The 19397-nt window shown below is 33.1% G+C and overlaps 2 protein-coding genes across 3 annotated transcripts in view; one reads left to right on the forward strand and one right to left on the reverse strand.

Annotated features, from left to right (window-relative positions):
* Positions 1-19397, forward strand: part of LOC135833207 (membrane-bound lytic murein transglycosylase B-like) — a 161087-nt gene that overhangs the window by 95258 nt on the left and 46432 nt on the right. Inside the window, exon 2 of one of the 2 annotated variants that reach the window (XR_010556421.1) lies at positions 812-1181. The exons of the other annotated variant lie outside the window; for it this stretch is intronic. The gene's annotated coding sequence lies outside the window, so the exon portion shown is untranslated. Of the gene's footprint in view, positions 1-811; positions 1182-19397 lie in introns of those variants that run through there. 2 annotated transcript variants of the gene reach the window in all.
* LOC135833204 (bicaudal D-related protein homolog) overlaps positions 1-19397 on the reverse strand; it is a 99566-nt gene that overhangs the window by 44704 nt on the left and 35465 nt on the right. The gene's annotated exons all lie outside the window — the stretch shown is intronic.

The raw sequence follows: 19397 nt of genomic DNA on the forward strand, positions 1-19397 counted from the left end.
TCGCATTGTGAATTGGAAAACCACACGAGAGGATACTTAAGTTCTTATACAAGACAAAAGCAAAAATGGATTATTTTTAATTATCGCCGAGCCGGTGTTTGGTTTCTTTTGACTTTGACTTAAAGACTGAAGTTCAATGATGTCTGGGAATTAAATCGTATCGAATTTCCTAACGTACGAGTATGTTTGCAGTAAGTTTATACCCGAGTTATGAAACATGCTATTGCGTAGGTGCCTTACCTACTACCTATCTACCTGTATTTGTCCAACGATAGGTAATGGAATGCGTTTCTATGGCAATGAGTACGCTGACACTGAACAGTAATTTTCATTGTGCTGTGTTGTACTCTCTGGCCAGCCATTCGATTTCAATTTAACCACCGCGCCGAAGAAGAAAAAAAAATTACGTACCTAGGTGGCCTGTAATTTTATTTATTTTACCATCATCGTTGACCTGGGAGCCAAGAGGTTGCTACTTAGCACTCGCTCGACATACGTATAATTAACAAGGAGTACACAACTCACAACGATCATATCTTACGTAAGCTTACAATCAGATTTACCTACAACAACCTAGACCTAGCTTAGGATAAATTTTATTTGACGGCGTTTTCGATCTTTTGATGAATTGTAAAGTGTCGAAACTTGTTTGTTTTTTTATTACCGTATCTTACAGCAACCATCGTCCTATGGAATGTGCGCTATTGATTCGAGAAAATTTCGATGTTGATTAAAACACCACCTTCATCGTCGTACACGTTTACTTTAACCTACCTATATATTCAATACAATATTTCTCTTTCTTCTACAGGTAGATATTTGCAGTCGAAATACGCGAACAAATCAACAACGTGATTGTAACGAACGTGTAAGACGTGTGTTTGAACCTACATTGTAATTTGAACAGTATACTTTGCTCAAAAACTCGCCGTTACAACAGGTGAAACGATGTTTACTCTATCATCGAGTTCCAAGTGGGCGGTAAAGTGGAAAGAACTCTGTGGACGTGATTGTACATAACAAAATTCAATCCTGAGCGTCTTGAATGCCTACAGCCTACTAGTAGTTACAAGATTAGATGGAGAGCAGTTTGGAAGCTGTTTTGGTTGGTGTTTTGCCATATCTACAGATTTTTGCATAAATAAAAGTAGGTACATACAAACGAAACTCACGAAAGAGAATATATTTTGTTTTGTTGATTTCTACGTTCGAATTTTCAAAATATTGAATAGGTGCTTGGGTTATTCTACTTGTCGAATAGGCTAAATTTTAAGGAGAAATATAAATCTCGATTTCCAGCCAGTCGTGTCAATTTCTTTATGATTTGGAAATGGATTTTTTGACGATTTTCCGATTTTGCAAGTCCATAAATTGAAACAATAATACCAAGTTGAGAATTTCACAGTTTTGACGAGTGAACAGTTTTCTAGGCAAGTGAACCAAGGGCTGTACCTTATCAGAAAAATCTGTAGATTATTTACATTTTGATCTTCATACGAGTACTAAAAGCCAATCGTAACGACTTTTTGGTCAATAATCAAGTCGAAGGGATGGTCTGTGCTTCACATTCAGACTTTCTGAAAATTTTCCTATTTCAAAAATTGAAAAAAAAAATGGATAAATTGAACAAATTTTTGAAATTATTGAGTTTTTGAGTTCGATATCTGGTGTAAATTTCTGAGACGAGCAAAAAAGGTGCTTTTACTTATGACATGACCTATCTTTGACATTAGAGTAGCAACAAGCAATTAAAATTCCAGTTTAAAAATGTTTTTCATCTTGAAATGTTACATCCGAAACTGCATCAAGAATTTGATTTTTTGAAATCATTAAAATTTTGAACAGTTTTCCTCATACGTAAGATTCTCAAGGTAAACATTTGCCTAGCTGAAACCCCGAATATGGTTTAAAAAGAAACCTCTCAAAGTCTTGAGTTTTGTTGGTATCCGAATTAAACGGGACCGGGATTTCTGGAAAGAACATGGTCTGAAACCCCTGTAACTAAAATTTCAGCTACCTGAATTGATTTTTCAATTTTGGCGAAATTTTTAAAAATTCAAAATTGGTCATTTTTGGTGATTTGATTTTTTTAAATAACATTTTATTCAGTAAAAATTATGGAAATTAGTTTTGAAAGTTATCGACTCTCTTGAACTAAATTTTACCATGTCCGGCAATTCTTGATTTCTTCAAAATATTAAAACATCTCCAAAAAGTAGGTACAGAAGTTGATTTGAGCAACTAAAAATCGAGTTGTGGCGTACTCTCAATCTGTTTTAAGCGTTTATCCTCATTTCAGCCGATTTCCAGGCAAACACCTCGAGGGTGTTTTTTCATCAACGTTTTTCAGTTATCATTAATTTTTTTGTTTTAGAAAAATATTCTGCCCAAAAAAACGAACGTGAGGTGCTCGCCAGGAAATTTAGCTAAATGTGGATATGTAAACTCGTTGAATGGGTCCAGAATAAGCCACAACTCGATTTTTAGCTTCTCAAGTTAATTTCCACGTCTTTTGAAAATTTTGGAGATCTAAAATCACGCTAGAGGCTCCAGAGTGATTTAGAAATGGTGAAATTCAGTTCGAAGAAGTTGAAATTAGTTTTAGGACAAATTTCAGTCACTTTTATCGAGTAATTTTAAGTGAATAAGCAAACATATTATTTTTGAAAAAATCACAAATTCTCAAAAATGACCAATTTTGGATTTTCAAAAATTTGCCAAAAATTGAAAAATCAATTTGAGCAGCTCAATAGATCTTCTCGACATTATTTTTCAATTATATATGCAAAAAGTCCAGTCGCAAGTTGAAGACGATTCTCCAATTGCAATTTTCAATCGATTTTAATCGAATTTCAGATGTATTCATTTCCTCAAGGTTTTCTGATACTCGATAGGTTTCTTTGCAACCAACCTTAAGGGAATTTCAAATGGATTTAGTCATCTCGACATGATTTCAAGGCTTTCCATGATTTGTGGGAAGCTTTGGGGTGAACTTTTACGCAGCTGTGAGATGATAATTTTTGGATTTTTAGTCCATTTTCCTGTGACTTTTCAAACACTTTAAACGAAATTTCAATTTCCAAGTCAATTTTAATAGGTAAAATTTTCAACAGAATCTCGAGGCAACTCCATCTTTTGTTCGGTGAAATTCCTCGTGAATTTCCAAACATTTATTTCTTCACAAACACTAATTTTCGTTTTTTTTTTTTTTTTTTTTTTTTTATCAAAACTTTTGTAGACTTTTGAAAAGGTGATTTGGAGATTCATTTCCAAACAAAAAAAAAAAAAAAAATACAAATTCTATGAAATACTTACATTATTATTTTTAAAAATTCAAAATTGTCAATTAAAATTCAAAAAAATCAAAAATTTGAGAAACTTGTAAAAATGTTTAAAAGTGATTTGAAAATTTAGCAAAAACAGTAATTTGGTGAAAAGGAATAAAAATCCATCAAAAAAACTGTAGTTAGCGTCACACCAGTTGAGTACCTATAAATATAAAATCGACCTAGATCAAATTGCGTTCGGTAAACGAAAAAAAGTGAATTTTGGTCAAAGAACAGTCCAAATAAAATGTTGAAAAAATGCACTATGCAGTACCTATTAAAATCTCAACATCAAATAAAATTTTTCTCACAATAAGGTAGGTATATCTAACATCCTGTTTAGCTCACTCATTAGCTTTTTACCCACAAACAAGTGTCACACTCTTCATTAGTTTTAACCACATTACATTCTAGCAATACACCGAAGTTGGTAAGTAAGTACCTATTAACTTGAAAACGAATCCAATCATCAGCCACCTTTCTTCGTCCTCGCAAATTAACCATAATCGATAACTTCAAGTAAGTACCATAAATACTTTTTAAAAAATTTGCCATCTGATTTTTTTTGAAGCAGTTGACAACCAATCCAATTATTTTTAATTTGATTTACAAAATGCCCGTATCGATCACCAAAAAAAAATACTTATGTACTTATAAGAGACAAATCTACTTATACACCGCTCAACGCGTAAGTCATTCTCTACCTAAATAAACTCGAATTTTCGTAGGTTTCGTAATATTATTAGCATTTATGTAATGCAGAATAAATTCACCACAACAACTTCCTCGGTGAAAAAAAAAAATTGATTACAAATCGTGTAAAAATGTGAACAGGTTTAATATTATGACGATACAACGAACGGAGTCAAATCTGTGAACAGCGAAAGCGATTCATTAACTTGTTCACCTCCGCCAATAAGTACAAAGATTCACCATCTAGATTTAATAGTACACTCGTCGCCAACATCAACACGTACGTGTAGGTACAACTAAATAATTAAAATTGCTGCAAAAAATTCAGCTCGAACAGAAAAATGCATGTACTTAGGTACGAGTACTTTCCAACACAACGAAGAATATTTCTCAGCAGATGGATTGGTATAACATGAGATCGCGTATTAAATGAGAAAGTAATCAAAACACAAACTCAGCTCCATTTTAATTACATGTAATCTTTAAATCTGACCAAAGAAAGTGTTACCAGCTACCAAATTTCCATCGTTTAATTACCTGCACCTTGGTCGCTTCTGGTCGTCGTGACTCGATTATCAGATTAACCAGAGTAGTCTTTATTCTCTTTTTTTATTTCCATATTCATCAACACCCAAATCAGTCAGGTGCATTGCAATAATAAGTTTCGCACATAAGGCACATTATGTTATGCTGTATCTTCCTTTTTTTTTTTTTACCGTACACCATGATTTCGAACACCGAATAGTTTCGTTAATTTCTAGATGACTAAGTACCGTGCATAATTAGCACCGAATGTCGAACTAAACGCTGCAGACTGCAGAGGGTCACAAACCTTGGAAACTATGAAAAATGAACTTTCTTTCGTGTATCACGTTGTACCGCAATTAATCACCTTATTCGCGCTAAAATCTGTCGTCGATCGACGTGCTTGAATCCTGCAAGGCTGCCATAATGCCATATCGGTCTGGTCATCGCGTCATAGCGCTATTCGCTCACCAGCGTAATTTTACGTACCTACTTCGTACGTCACAGGTTGGTTTGAGAAGAAGATGAGGAAGTAGGGAAAGGTTTGTGGGATCGTTTGGATAAATTGAAGTGAAATTAACAAGTTGGGCGAATGCGTAAAATAGGTACATTATTATACATATTGTTTATTGGAAGATGAAGGCGTCAAAATCCGCATACTGAATGTCATCTTACAAGTAGGTTATCGAAAGCTCAACAATTTATGATATTTACAAGTATGGAAAATATTCTCTTTGATGATTCAGCATGAGTGGAAGCATACAATAATCCAGACTTCGAAACCAAGACCATTTTTAGAGTTCTACTGAGCGTTTGAAAATTTGCAAATCGCTTAATTATTTTTGGAAAAATTCGTCTTTGAAAAATATTAGGGATGAATAATTGTGCCAAAACATCAAAAATATCATTTATCCGAAATGGGGGGAATATTTTGGAATGCAATGGTACCATTTTTTAAACCACTGTTACCAACTCCAAAAATTATAAAAAATTTCGTAAATTTTTGCTCTTTTTTCTCGATTATTTGGGATTGACAACATCGACCAAAACATTGTAATTCTCCAAAATTCAGAAATGATATCTCTCAATGTTTTGGTAAACTTCACGTCGTTCACGGGTATTAATACGAGTATTTGAAAGGAAAATATTTTCAAAACACGCATTTTGGAAGATTTTCAACTCAAAAGAAAGTTTCCACCAAATTTGATTATTAAAACGTTGACACAGAATCAGAAATGGTGCAAAAAGTTGTGTTTCTGACAAAAATAAAACACTGCAATTCAGACAAGAAATCATCTTAAAAAGTCATCTAGTCATTAAAAAGTCACAATCTTGGATCAAGAGATTAAAAACTCATCATTTTGAACATGAATAAATTTTTGTAAAAATTCATAGGTAGGCTTGTCCTATTTCAGAAGTTTTAAAATAAAATAATCTCACAATCAGCAAAATAAATTTTACTAAAAATAAGGATTTCGATTCATAATTAAGTACGTAACATGAGGAGCTAAAACGATTGGTACAAAAATAAAAGTTCAAAATTCTTGTAATCTTAAAGACAATGAAAAGTCATGATTTTTAATCAAAGACCATAAAAAACAAAACTGAAAACTGAAATCGAAACTGAAACCGATATTGCAAAAACAGGCAGCGTAGTCAAATTTTTCTTTAAAAAAGTGACTTAAGTGACTTTCAGCAGTGAAAAAAGTAACCAAAAAAGTGACCAATTTTTCTTTATTCCAGCGTTCAAAAGAGCAAAAAATCGAAAAACAAAAGTAAAAAACGTTACTTACATTATACATTTATCTTTTTGAAGGAAGTTGATTTTGAAAATGAAAACAGAACAGGCCTAAGCGAGGGCGAAAGCCGAAAGCTCTTAAAAATTTGTATTTCAAGAGTCATAAAAACGATGTTTTTTTGCAAGGAGTTTATATTTTTTTGGCTTTAAAACTTGAATTTAAAAAAAATTAAATTTCCATCTTGATTTTGAAAAAGAAAAGAAAACAAGCCTGAGCGAAGCGAGGGCAAAAGCTTTTGAAAATTGATGATTCGAAAAGTAAAAATTTGTGTTTTTAAAATTCTGAAATTATTCATTTTAATGAAGAAAATTTGCATAAAATCCTTTGAAAATGAGTAAAAAAATAATAATTTGGATGAAAAACAATTAAAAAAAAAAAATCAAAAAAATGAGTTTTTCGAAAGAAAAGTGACCAATAGTGACATTTTGATGAAAAAAATAACCAAAAGTGACTTTTTGTAAGAAAAGTGACTCGCTACGATGCCTGCAAAAACTAAAACTGAAATGCATTTTTAGTTCTGTTATTTTTTTGGACATTTCTTTTCCTTTTTTTGCTAGTTTATTTTTCAAATTCAAACTTGAACTTCCCTTCCCTGAACGTTCAAGGCTCAAATAGGTACGTACTACGTAATAGTCAAATCATCAAATTCCAATATCAGCAGAGCAATTTCTGCAGATCCCTATCTATCGTTTTAATTTTCTAAATAGTTCCTCGTCGATTTGTCGCTGGACACTCCTCATCGCCGATTCGTCGCTTCTCGCTTGTTTTGTTTTTTTTTTCATTTAAAAAATTTTAAACTTTCAATTTTTCGTGTTTCTTTCTCTTACAAAGATGAAGAATTAAAAAAATGAGGAGTCTTTGTGTATTCTTACCTACTTTTTGCCAACATAATAAAAAATGACAAACTGAAACTGATAAGTACTTGAAAGAAAAATAAAAAAACTAAAATTGAAAAAATAAAAATTGAAATTTTTCGCCAGCCTCATTAAAAAATTACAAACTTGACACAAATTAAAGAAGAAGAAAAAAACAAAAAAGATTTTCAAAAATATACTTAGTGTGCCCTTTTTTAATTTTTGCAAAAATGTTGACTGAAAATTACGACTGTCTGAGCAAAAAATTTACAGCGTTATTTGGATTGTCCGGCCCAACTTCCAAAAGTTGCTCAGAAATCGTTCTAGTCTACTGTACTTGAAAATTAACAGCTCCTATACACTCCCATAATGGTCTTCTATAGAGCAAGATGAATAAAACAATTGAGAGCAAATCAAGCTAGCATCAAGTATCCATAATGAATTCTCTCTGTAATGAAGATGAAAGATACGTACATTTGAGCATACTATTTATTTACCTACTAACGTAAGTACTCTAGAAATACGAGCACCAAACGCTTCCTTATTTGAACGATTTTCTACGACTCGATGCATGAAGACGAAACGCTTATAGTTTTTAATTAGGCATTAAAGTAAATAAGTTAGGTATAATGGACCGGCGAGTAGGTAGGTAGATGTATTTATAGTCCGAAATGTTTAGTATTGTTTCGCCGCCATCTCCATCGCCATCCATCGTTTATAGTACATATAATGCTCGCGTAAATAATTAAGACAGTTCTTACGGCATTAGGATTTTAATTAGCTCGCGTACACTTACTATTAGTACTTACTTAAATAATAGGTAAACGCGCCAGTGCCCTTATAACCATTACGTGGTATACCGTTACGTGAAAAAATAATCTTATACCTATAGAAAACTCACTATAAGGATAATATTATTCTTCCCCTCCCCCTTGGACTGAAACATGTCATATCAAAACACAGCGAGTAGGTAGGTATACGTATGATACAGAGCCGAAGATTTACAGGTTCCTATCTCGATGCGATTTCACTGCCGTGATGGCCCCGCTCAGCGCTTTTCGCCTCTTTTCTGCTCAGTAATTAAAAGATGATCGCGTGATTTTCGGTTGATGTTTAATTGATTCGGTTAATATGTCAACGGAACGACGGCGATGCGCGAAATTACCGTCATAATCATAATCGAGGCGTTTCGTATCATCTAATTGAATCAGTTTAAACGGCTTGGCGTTGTTGCATGCTGTGCGCCGGAAAACGCAGACAAAGATGGTGGAGATGCTGTATCGACGACTTCGACTCTTCGAGAAACATCTTAATGCGACCTTTAACGTAAAAAGCATTGGATTTTAAACGGTAAAGAGAATATTTTCTATTCGATTGAATTCTCTAATACAATCATCGATTTAATTTTCGTTACACTATTCGCTATAACGAGCCTCTCTCGCATCAATTCGCTTTCCAATCATCTCATCGAGGAAGTTACCAAAACCTTGAGAGAGTACCACAGAATCTTGTACATAGATACAAATTGACGAAAACAAAACAACAACAAAAATCTACGTAGGTCTATGTACAACTAGTAGTACCATACCAACTTAAAACTCGAAGTACATTTGTTCATAAGCGATTGTCGACGAGTGTTAGCATATCGACTACTGTACCGTCCAACCCGACAAGGAAACCGGTTCGCAAAGCTAATTGAACTTGATATACTTATTTGGAGTAAAACCCTATCGGATATGATACCAGTTCTTATGCGGTAGGTGTGCATTTTGATGACTAACGTTCGAATTTGTACGCTACGAATCCGGTTTATGTAGGTGAGATGACATCATCCAAGTAGGAGTGAATTCGATCTGTGCCAAAATATATCGATTTTTTTCCATACTCAAAGACCCAAAAAAATCCACCATAACCGCCGATTTTATATAAATCCACAATCGCGCATTTCCCACTTGACTGGTTCTGTGTATTATTTTATAATTGAATTATGAGAATTTCTCTCATTTATACCGAATAATGGTTTTTCTTTATTGTATTTATATTTATAAGGTAGAGACAGAGGCGGAGGTGCGATATGGAATTCACTCGAATGTTTTTTTTCTCATTTTTAATTTCGTATTGTTAACTTGAGCATTGATTTCGTGTCTGGAACAACAATACACAGTCGTGAAATGTCAAAAAATCATTTCTATGAGCGAGGAATATGAATTCGCACAAAGTCGAGTCCGAGGATGAGGACGAGGAGATACGACTCGGACTCGTCTGCAGAGTATCACTATATATCCAGTTCTATTATTTCGACTACGTGCTCGACCTACTTAAATGGATATTTTACCAAAACTAACAACAAACGTAATTACCGGTACGTGTTTTTGTTCCAACAACGAGTACATGCATGTACGTAAGTGTACACAGCCGACTCGTAAAATAGGCGCAAAAATTATATTTTCAAATTATTCCTAACCTTTCTTCTCTCGTTTACGTTGCGGTTTTTTCTTTACGAGAGACACCTAATTCGTCTAGTTGGATTTTAATGATGATCGTATGCTTTGGCTTTTGGGTTCGAAGTCAAGTATACTTATACAGTTCTAACATTTCCCATAGCTGGAGCTAGACCAACGGACCAAGCAAAGGTTAGAAATATTACCTTTTCTTTTTCTTCTCAAGCTGGGAAAAGTGGTGTTCGAGATGAAAAAATTGAAATTTATACTAAAGGTCGTCAAAAAAATAAACTGATCGGAGCAGGAATCTATGCAGTTTTCAAGAATATGCTAGAAATAATGGTACCATTTTCAGTACCATGGTTAAATTCATGAAAAATAAGTAGATAGATTATTATTATTTGACTAGAAAAATTTAGATTCTACACCAACTAGCAAATCTTGAAAAAATCATTTCACGCTGAACCAAACCCATTTTTAGCAGCTTAAGATTGCAGTGAAATTTGAAAAATGCTGCACTTTCGAGGGCCAAAACGAGCTCAGAGAAAATCGTATTTCGCATCTTCCCCCTTCAAAGGCATCAGGAGAATAATGATAAATTTCCAGAAAGTCTTCTTTTTTTTTGGTCGCAAAAAATCTGCTTCTTTGTCAAAATTGCAAAAAATTCTACCGTGTTGGAAAATTTGTAAAAAAGACCAATTTTTGGCCAAAACTTCAGAAAAAAAGTCAAAACAGCAAAAAAATCAGTTTTTCAGAAAAATTATCAAAAAGTAGCAATTTTTTGCCAAGATTGAGAAAAAGCATACTTTTTTTGTAAACACTGTAAACAATGCCCAAAAAGATGTTTTTTTTTTTGTAAAGACCTACTTTTTTCTAATCTTAATTTGCCCAAAACAAGTTTACTTTTTGCTCACCAAAATTGTCAAAAAAATTCTACTTTTTTCAATCAAAATAACAGGGAAGTCCTTTTTTTTGTCAAAATTGTTCAAGTTTTGCTCTGTTTTGTTACTAAAATTGCAAGAAATTTTTACATTTGGAAATAAAGTTTTCGAAGAAGATTCATTTACAGCTTAGAAGAATGGTCCTTTGAGGAATATTAATTCGGGAAATCAAATTTGAGAGTTCAGTAACCCTCACTATTTTTAATGTACCTACCTACAAAAAAGTTGAAAAAAATCAAAGAGAGTTTGAACAACCTTGAATTTTGATCAAATTCTTGAAAAAAAGTCCGTCTCAAGTTGGTTCACCAAAAAGTAAACATTGAAATTTGGATAAAAAAATTGCCATTTTTTTACTGCCCACAAATAAAGTATCCCATCCCTACTGGCAAAACATTTTTTGAACCGGATAAATGAGAATCGAGGGAGCCCTAAAATACACCATCACAGACTGCCCTTCCTACCACAATGAACGCTCCAGACACCTAAGTTCTAACCAACTACAGGTCCTCCTCTCTGACAACCCTTCTCGCACAGACGAAGTTATTAAATTTCTAATCTCAACAAAATTAGATAAAAAAAATTAAAAATTGTATGTACATATTTATCGTTATTTCCTGTATAACTTAATTTTAAGCTTTTCACTCGTAAATACGAGCCTCTAGCCGATAAGTTGCTGTATATGGCTCATTAAATGAAATAAAATAAAAAAATAAAAATAAATTTCAACCGCTGAAGTCCTTTTTTAAAATATTGGTGAATTTTAGACATTTTTGGAAAATTTGCTTTCCTTAAAAGAAACTCAAAATCTGCTCAAATTTACGTGAAATACTCAAATTTGGTTTATGTTGCATTTCGATCTACCGAATCAATAAGTGACGGTTTGAAGTCTTTCTGGAGCCTTCAGCGGATTTTCAAGTTTTCCAATTTTTGAAGAAAAAAAAAATAAGTACCAATAAATAGAACTAAAATGAAATAATGTACCCATAAACTTGGGTTTATTGTTTTTGTGACACTTTAGATTAATTCAGTCAAATATTTTCAAGATTAGTTCATACCGGTTCAAATTCAAAATTTTCTTCATGCGGTTATTTATTCATTCATTTGCCATCATCGAATCAATTTGAAAGGTCAAATGAGAACTCTCCGTACCTATCTGTTTTAAATTAAACAAGGTCTGAAAAACTGATTAAAAGTCTCAAACGCCTTTTGAAATCGAGTAAAGAAAATTTACCAAGTTTTTGAAAAGAACAACTGGTTCTGAATCTGAATATTTCATTTTTTGATCTTCAGAAAGATGAGCTCAAAACTCTGTTTCAAAATTATCTACTTACTTATTTTCATTTTGAAATATTAATCTAAAAAAAATCACAACATTTGGCTAAAAATTCATTTTCTCAAACAGTTGCTTAGTTACTTGGCAATATTTCCGGGTCATCACTGTTGAACTTATAAATGTCTTAGAGTATGGTTGAATGTGCAACAGGCAGACAATATTTCATCGACGCCGACGATGCATTCGTTTCTCATATACTACAAAGAAATTGCCGAGGATATAATTTTACTTCCGGAAATGAAAGCAAACTCGTTAAAAGCAAAATGCACTCGGGGCGTCTGCGTCTGTTGCATTTACCATCTTCATGTTGCTTCAAATACATAAACAAAAAAATTCGTACTAGAAATGCGATACGTTGGTATGCAGTATGCACGTACAGTATTAATATGAACGTGTGTTTTGGATGATGGCGGCTGCTGTCAAATATTTTAGACAAGGTGTACACTGAACAGTTGTGCATAATGCACCGAAGTATACTTATTTTTAAAATAATCTGTCGAATAGTTGCATCTGGCTAGTTTTTAGGCACGTGCTACTGCTACCTATAGTACCTCACCTACGATATCTTATTCTCCCCATTTCTCCTGTATCTAATCTACCTCGCGAATTTAGGGTTTTTTACACGCCACGTTCAGCTCTCAGGATACAGGATATGAGAAAATGCGGAAACGTGTGCGCGAGGATCAGATGTTACGAGTGACGAGCAGCTTCTTCACAATGTGGCTCGTGGGTGTCATTTTAGCTCGATGATAATTTCATCGGTAGGTATCCAGCTACGAGTATGTAATATGATAATTTTAAAAGGATTAATTCCAAGTGTAGGAACTATGGCGATGCCAGGAGTGTTGTGTGGGTTAGGGTTATTATCAATCACGTATTGTCTGATTTATAGGCATGAGGTACCACAAGCGGAGATATTTTTTTTCTTATGCGAGAAATTTGAGATGATGGTTTTGATTTGCAAATGTAAGTAGGTATACTACATATGTAGGTACAATCATTTGTACGGTATCATTTGGTTATTTAATTTTTTTGGCTGGTGTTATAAAGGTGTGGGAGTTGCAAAATTGTGTTCTCGGTAAAGGTATAATTATTTCTGTTCCTTTTTTTTTTTTTTTTTTTGCAATGTAATCGTTGTACGCCCAACAGGATAACAATTAAGTGAGGTCTGGAATTTGAGATTAATGTTTTATTCCATGTTTTATTGCTGCTGGCTGTTGCTTTATTCAGGGAAGTGAAGTAGGGGAGAAGTAATTGTCTGGAGGTTGAAAAAATTAGGAGATTGAGTTACTTTGATCAAGAAGGTAGGTATTTAGAAAACATCGAGAAATAGGAATAATATCTGATCATTTCGTAGGTACATACTTAATCTGACACAAAATGTCAAAATTATCGACCCAATTTGGATCCAGGATCATATTTCATCATCTTACCGCTTATCAGGAAACACTTTCTGATCATTGGGAAAATAAAAGTGAGACACATTATTTCAAGTGTAAACCTCAATAAAATCAACGAAAACACGCGCAGAACTTCATCACGAAAGATTACCAAAACTTGAAGCCTTAAACACAGTCCTAATTAACGAATTAATTTAAAAATAATTACAGCATAATTTATTCATTGAATGGCTCGTTTTCCTGGTAGTTTCAATTCGTATAATGCTGTTTAATTGTCAATCAGGTACGAATAATGTACAAAATATGGGTCAATTTGACGATAAATTACTTTTTTTGTTTACTAAAATACGAATAAGTAGCTTGTTTCATATGAAGGTGTGATGTTCAACGCTTCCTTCAAGTTTTTTCCAATCTTTTCTGCGTGTAATCTCATTTTTATACGACGTGTATGTTTAAGAAATCCTTTATTTATGTACAGAATGAATCCAATTATAGGAATCTTTTATGCAAATGTTTACGTCATAATTGGGTGACAAAATTAGTTAGGAAATTGCCATTGGCTGTTGGTACTTATACCGTGGCGAGTATTACTTCATGAAAATAATCGCGAATGGTTCTATGTGTATAGTAAGTGTAATTTCAAGATTATGCTTGTGCTTTAATTTCGCGTCTATGAATATGACCTTATTTGTTGAAAATGAGGGTACACATTAAAACACAAAACTTTTTTTTTAAAAAAAAAGGAATTCGTGTTTGTGACACCCCAAGACCTTGGATTAGTTCCAGTGGCATACTAAATGAGCGACACTGAGGCCACTCCCCTCTCTCAAAATGCCCAATTTGGACTAATTTTTTCCAAAAAAAAAGTAATTTCAAGGCCCTAAAAAGTTAACGCAGGCAAAACATTTCAATTCAGAAAAAATCACCCAAAAACCAAAACTTTTCAATTGAATTTAATGCAAAAAAAAATAACGAAACCAAACATTCTAACCTAATCAAAATTTGATGATAAAGACAATTTTGGCAAAAATCAGGATTTTTGGCAATGGCAACTTTTGGGAAAGCAATCAGACTTTATGGAATTTTTATCAAAAAACGAGACTTTAAAATGGTGAGACATTTTGCTATTTTTGACTGAAATAATTTTAGCAAAATGTAGATAGGAGGTAACTAACTCACTGGGTCCCCTTTACCAATTTTTTAGCAAAAAAACTGTCAATTTTTTGTAAAAAAAAAAAGAATTTTCTTCGCAATTTTAGCTGAAAAAGTGAGAATTATGACATATTATTACTTATTGGTAGCAATTCTGCAAATAAGCCATAATTTTTACAAATTTTCACCAAAAGCAAGCCTTTGTCAATTTTAACAAAAATCCGGGCTTTTAGGCAATCAATGGTAAAAAAGTAATACCGCAACTTTTTTCGAAAAAGTAAGATTTTTTTACAACTTTTTGTAAGAAAACGAGACTTCAAGGCTGTTCTTGGGTAAAAATGAAAATTATTGGAATTTTTGCCGAAAAAAAAAATCAGCACAACATTTTTAGCAACTGTTGAGTAAAAACAGAATTTTTGGAAATTTTACATTTTTTTTCAAAAAGTAAAGCCAAAGTTGAAAAAGTAGAATTTTTTGGAATTTTTTTTCAAATGACCAAATTTTGAAAAAACTTATCTTACGAAACACTATTTTTAGTAGGTAACTTGAGTGACTTGCTTTACAGACAGGTAACCGAGTACAAGCCTTGTTTTTTCCTCAATTCCTGTCAAAAAAATTATAAGTTAACAAATAAAAAAGAACTTGTTGGGCGGGCAAAATATAATCAAGTTTAGCCTACCTAAGAAAACAAATCCAATATACGATGGCAGAGAAAAGAATCAACACTCCAACACAAAAAATGACAGTGATATCAAAAAATTCAACATTGAAATTTGAATTTTTTAAAAATGAAGCAGTTGAAAATCCCAGCTCAATCAGGCGTTTATTGGGTAGAGGGAGCCTTACCACAAATCAAAATGACATAAATTTCATTTTTTCATTTTGAGATAAAAATTGTACTTGCGAAAAATTGCAAAAAACTACAAACTATTGTTGAACTCTGCACCAAAAGATCATAAGATGATACCTGAGATTTGGCAGCATTGCGATTCGGTATAAATTAAAAACCGAGCAGCGACCGAGGACCGAGTTTCTTCGGTAGCGAGTCGAAAATCTGTCGTACCAAGTGCAATTATCATCGCACGAATCTTACGTAGTATTCTAATTAGCATCGTAATAGAGACAGCAACAGTGACTTAAACTTTCTACTAATTTGATAACGTTATGGACGCAGTTAATGGTAGAATGAGCTGTGTGAGCTGTGTTATTGCGACGCTATAAGGTTCCGACTCCCTACAAAATGAGTATATTTGTTTACATACGAGTAATTGCCATCTTTCAGGAAGTATTTATAGGATATTTGAGACAATGGTATCATCATTTTGACAACGAAAAAATAAACCAACTGAGTGATGAACTTCAATGGTCCGGCGCCGCCGACGCGCCACGCGACACACGCCACAAACGTATTATAATCGTACATAATAATTTATGCGGTTTTTTTTTAATGTTACTGATCCGGAAGAAGACCAAAAATACACGAGACGAAACATCCGTCATCGCCATCAATTTTCACACGAAATTTCTATAAAAATTGCATCCATTGGGAAGGCTAATTGGAACGACACATTCGCAACGTTACGAGTACGTTTCGTTTCCGCAACCGCGATGAAAAAATAAGCATTATTCCACGTCGATTTACAAACCACTTGGAAATCAATTTCCAAACTCACACGAGTACGACTTCGAGTACGTAGAACAATGGTTTGTATGCTCTCGAAACACAAATACGAGAAAAAAAGTCAATTGTTGAACGAACGTCTTTCAAATGTCATTTTGACTTTCGTTTTCATTAATTTATACGTCAAGAGCATCGTATGTAGACTTGCACAGGATGTTCCGGAATCTTCGAGAGATTCGTCAAAAAATTCGTTTTTAATGAAGATGAGAAATTTTTCGTTTGCGTACAGAGTGTTACGAAAGTTTCTATAATACGTGATTTTTGCTTAAAAATTCTGCTGAATTTTTTCCACTATAATTTTTTGAAAATTATTGACAATTAAGTTTACAAGAGAAATTAAACTGGTTGGAAAAATCAATTTTGTGTTATTTCAAGACAAACTACTCGAGTAGGTAATTCCTAGTGTCTATTCACCATTTTCCTAATAAGCATTTCCAGCAATACCTCTTCCAAGATCTGACTCCCACACTTGATTGCTTAACCGTTACGTAATTTTGAGGAAGACGAAGAATCCGAACGCATCGTTAAAAATATAAGTGTACCTATAATAATTATAAACATTAAGCATTTTACGCTCTACTACTTTACATGATAAAATAATCGTCTATTTATTGTCCAAATTAAACGAGCAAACGATCGGAAAATATTTTCGGTATTTCCATCACTCACGATAAGTACTTATTACTTACGTATAGAACACCACAGCCATATACCCTTAACGTTATAACACAATCTACGGCCACTGATCTCCATGGAGAGCGCAGATTCACCCCGTGACACGCCAGAGCTGACGTTAGTAAGACAATATTTCAGTACAAAACGATTAAGCTGGGTACTTATGGTAGAAGACAGCGTTCGACCACAAATACCCAATTACGACACCTCGGATTAACGATTCGTATTGTGTAAACTCGACGTGAGCCTATCAATTTTCCTTCATTGTCTGTGTGTTTTACACGACCAGTACCAGACGAGAAGCGCACAGGGCACGAATTTCCTCACATCGGGTCGTTGTTATAAATCCGTCATTCTCACCATCTCTATGCTAGCCTCTTTCTCTCTTCCTAATACTGTACCACAATCTGATCATATCGAAAGGTATAAATTTTCTTACGAAAGCACGTGACTGAGCATTTCTAACGACCCAGTTTCCAGTAAAAACTCTTCTTCGGGCCAGATTTGGCAAACTGATTTGCAATTATGTTATTTTGGTGGCTTTTTTTCGGGCTCGATATAGAGATTTCTTTCAAATAAGTATAGAATTCCCAAAAGAAGTTAGGATGGTGTCTCGTTGCAATATCCATTATTTGTTCAATTCCATGTTCAGTGGTCTCACGTCAGAATTACATACAAGTAGGAGTAGGCAAGATACAAAGTTTGTAGGAACGGAAATGAATAGATGTACATGGTTCAACTTCAACCTTGACCATAGTCATCGTAAAATGGAACTTATACGTGAGTATGTTCATAACTACTTATTTATATTTAAACCGGTCTTCTTCGCAATGTTGTCAATCAAACATGAGTCTTCAATACGAATTAAAGAAAGTCTAACGCTTACACTGAGCAATGAGCATACCTATAACTTTTCATACACCTCTTTTAGACCTAGAGACATTAACAGTGGTTTTTCTTTTATATCGAGCTATCAACAACGGCTTCCATTTCGTTAATGATATTCTTATGTTAATATTTCCGATGATTCATATAATTAATTGAACAAAGCGGATCATTCATTAATTTTTTCATTCATTCATTATTTACATCTTTTTTTTACACTTTACAAAATATTCATAAAAAATTGGAATTTTTGTTGAAGCCCTGAAAATGATCAGCATTAATAGGTACTCAACTTACAGCCCCTTAGTCTTAAATGTCTTGAAAATATTGATTTTTTCGTGATGTTTTGACGAGTCCTCAAATATAGAGAGGGGAGCAGTGGAAAATTACTAGGTACGTATTGATAATTTTAATGGTTCCAAAATCTATCTTAAAAAGCCAAATTTTTTATACACCTTTTTTTGAAAGGTTTTAAAAACAGGAATTTTTATCTAAAAAAAAAGTATGTATAACAATAAGTAAATAATTCTTTTATTATTTGAAAGCAAAACTGTTTCAATGAAAAATAATGTTTTTCTAGTTTTTCTAATGTACAGAAAATTCCAAAATATTGACCCCTCTTTGAAAATACTTGAAATTTTCTTCGCGTCTCAAGATCGGACTTCAAAAACTTCTTTCAATGTAGTGTAGCCCTTTAGGATCCAACTTCTCACCCCCCCCCTTCCCAGAAAAAAATGAAATATCCATATTTTCCTTCTCCATTATTTTTTTACGCAAGAGAACCAAAAATCTTATGGAGACTTTTTTTTATGGTTTTATTTAACGTTGCTGTGGCATAAAAATGTTGAAAAATGTTGAAAATTTTCTGTACCTAAACAATCTACAATTATTTTAAAACTTGATCGAATTAGAAACTAAGTTTTACAAAAAATTATGATTTGAGAAGATGACATATTTCAAGATCTTTTTCCAGTTGAATTGAAAGAAACGGAGATTTCAACTACAACATAAAAATATCTGAATGTTTGATTTAAGAAAAAAAACTACTAGAGCAGCTATAGATGACCTTGCAATATAAGAAAATACCTTTTGAGCAAGATGCTTAGGGTTTAATGAGATTCCGTTGAGAAAAAAGTCGTTTAGAAAACACAAATTTTATAAAAATTCCAAAATCGCAGAATAATATTTTGAAATTACTCGTATCAGAGAATTATTGGAGTACAATCAAATTTCACTGGATTCTCTAAATCGGTTAAAAAATAGTACAAATTGAGTGAAATGGAGTATTTACTACATGCTGTAATTTTTTTTTTTTTTGATATAGATTCACAAATTGTCTATTAGAAGTCACGGTTTTGATTCAAAGACCATAAAAACCATCATCCTTCTTTTTTTATTTTTAAATTTTGACTAAAAATCAAGGGCTGTCTAAACAAAAATTTTTGATTTAAGGTATGTATTTTTTGGCTGATTTTTCAATTGGGTTGATATTTTGAGCATACCCGTGTAGAAAAAACCAGGTATATACCACAAGTTTACTACAAAGTAGGTGGTATATCACTGGTTTACTCTTGATATACTATTAAATTGTGGTATACCACTAGTAAATGTGAATAGTAAAATTTACTACTGGTATACAATTTTCTGAAAGTGTAGATGCAAAAGTTTACTCCTGGTTTACCACATAGTAAA

Source organism: Planococcus citri, chromosome 1, assembly GCF_950023065.1.
Source record: "Planococcus citri chromosome 1, ihPlaCitr1.1, whole genome shotgun sequence".
In the NCBI taxonomy this organism is placed as follows: Eukaryota; Metazoa; Arthropoda; class Insecta; order Hemiptera; family Pseudococcidae; genus Planococcus; species Planococcus citri.